Source organism: Borostomias antarcticus (genome assembly GCF_949987555.1).
Source record: "Borostomias antarcticus genome assembly, chromosome: 7".
NCBI classification, from domain to species: Eukaryota; Metazoa; Chordata; class Actinopteri; order Stomiiformes; family Stomiidae; genus Borostomias; species Borostomias antarcticus.
This window is the reverse complement of record NC_140240.1, coordinates 13898269-13900637: the sequence shown is the minus strand read 5'-3', so window position 1 is coordinate 13900637 and position 2369 is coordinate 13898269. Positions and strand designations below refer to the sequence as shown.

The following is a 2369-nucleotide window of genomic DNA, read 5'->3' as shown; positions in this document are numbered from 1 at the left end:
TCACCTTAGGTGACTGGCCAGGTCGCGGATCATGAGATGTCAGCTGGCCAAACCCAGGGGACTGGGTTCCGTTGCTCCATCAGGGCGCAGAGGAGAGGGTAGAGGGTGGGAGGATGAAAATGCTGTAGGTCCAAGCAGAGGAGCTCAGCAAAGACTGTACCACCTCCAGAGAAACACCATCTGGGAAGATGAAAGGAGGAGAGACACTTCATACAGGCCGTGGAGCTCCAGGTGCTCCAGAGGTCCCATCGTGTCCAGGCTCCTACTGTTGGTGGCTGAGAGCATCGCAGTGACACATCACATGAAGTCAACAGCAGAGGGAGACCAGGAAAATGAGAAAGAAGCACCAGTAATGATAAATCACATTCATTGAACTTAAGAGAGTTGAGAGATTCAAACACTTCACATTCAATTTTCATTGTTCAATGACATTGCAATGCAAACTGTGATTAGATAGCATCCACTTGTCTATTTTTGGCCACAAAGTGGGTGTCTATGAGCTTCTGGCGCTGTCCCGATTGGCTTTGAGGTAAGCCGTTTGTGATAACGAAGAAGAAGGCAAACTGCCGTGAAAGAACCACAGAAGAAGAAAAAGATAACGAAGAAGAAGTAGGCTAAGCGTCCCCAAAAATGTGATTCCTTGGGTATTAGCTATGTTTTTTTTTTCTGACCGTCAAGTACAGAAGGTGAGATGTGTTCTGAAAGAAGTTTGATGTCATTAGCTAGTTAAATGTCCGACTGCACGTTAGTGGGTCTACAGTTTTTTTTATTTTAGTATTAGTGATAGTTTAGTTGTCTGCTCGTTCGCTATAATTTCACTAACGTTACTGTAGCAAACCCATCCTTTTGCTTCTGTAAAGTCCACGCAGTCACGCCAAGCAATTGATTAATAATATTAAATTCGTAATGTCCGGATCGGTTCTGAATGATAGCTGATAGGCTGGTAACGTTAGCTTTGTTTAGCATGCTGCCTAGAACGCCGCAAAGCAATGCTAACTTTAGTTAGCTGGCTAGGTATACGTTTTATAAACATCCACTCATATTTTCAACAGGTCCACGTGTGAAGCCCCTAGTGCTCATCCCAAAACGTACCCACACCTATTGTATCTGTAGGGAAGACAGCATCTTCTCTGATGGTAAGTAGAGAATTATAAATGTTATTTCTTTGTTGATTTAGCCGATACAGTATTCTCATGAACATGTCATCTGTGACGGACATACACAGACAGACTGACAGATGGACACACGTGTGTGTGTGTGTGTGTGCGCGCGCGCGCGCGTGCGTGAGTGAGTGTAAGTTACAATCACAAACACAATGTTATAGTTATAACTAAAAATATCTTTATTTTCCGTCCAGGTCAGCCATTACCAGGCAGTTCAACCTACCCCAGCCCTCCTCCCAAACTTTCTGGCTATGACCAGGATGCGAGTCAGTGGACCTGTTCCCAGCAGCAGAAGATCTGGATGAAAACAGAGCAAGTACAAGTCTATGGCCGGGCTCTCTTCCTGTGAGCAACCTCATGAAGATGATGTTATTATGGCATTTGCCTCCTCAGTCAGAGTTGATTGACAGTGTCTCGGATCTTACGTCCCAAAGTACCATCCAAAAGTACTTTCTAGGAAGGAAGGAATATAAGTGCTACTACTGTATTCATAAAAACGGTGCTTGCACCTACTGTATAAGAGCCTGCTTGTGTCCCAAAATTAAAATCCCAACTGATACTGTAGAATGTCAAAGGGATGATGCAATAAGTAATTAGACCTCACTTCGTGTTTGTGACGTTGAGTTGTTGTCGAGTGGCGGCCATCTTAAACTCTTCGAGATTTTATATTAAATATGTAAGAATGTCAAAGGGATGATGTGTTAAGCCATTAAACCTCTCCGGGCCAACCCCCTGCACGCACCGGTTTAGACTGTGTGTCTAAACCATAAAGTAAGTCAATTCTATTTACGGTATATAGCACATGTTCATACAAGCAAATGTAGCACACAGTGCTTTACAGAATAAGAAAAGATGAATACATTTTAATTAATAAATGAATAAATAATACATTTTGTACTGATATGCACTGTTATGTCTTTGCACTGTCCTGTCCTGCACCATGTCCAATATCATCTGCAACAGCGTATGCCTTAACCCTAGTCAAATTCCTAGTATGTGTCCTCGTCCTAGTATATTCCTATTTTAGTCAAATTCCTAGTATGTGTTAACCATATACTTGGCTTATAAACAGATTTTGGATCTTGAATAAAAACATTTATTTATACAAATAAGAAAATAAGGTAGGAAGGATAATATATGATAAAAGAGAATTGAAAATAAAATTAGAATAAAAAAATTTAAGATTTGCCAATGGCGTGGATATTG

General features: G+C 41.5%; 1 long non-coding RNA gene across 1 annotated transcript; it reads left to right on the top strand.

Annotated features, from left to right (window-relative positions):
- The first annotated feature begins 588 nt into the window (after positions 1–588).
- LOC311310907 lies at positions 589–1883 on the top strand. The gene is made up of 3 exons (XR_014630519.1): positions 589–686; positions 1053–1136; positions 1358–1883. It is a non-coding gene; the product is annotated as an uncharacterized lncRNA (long non-coding RNA).
- Positions 1884–2369: the final 486 nt, after the last annotated feature.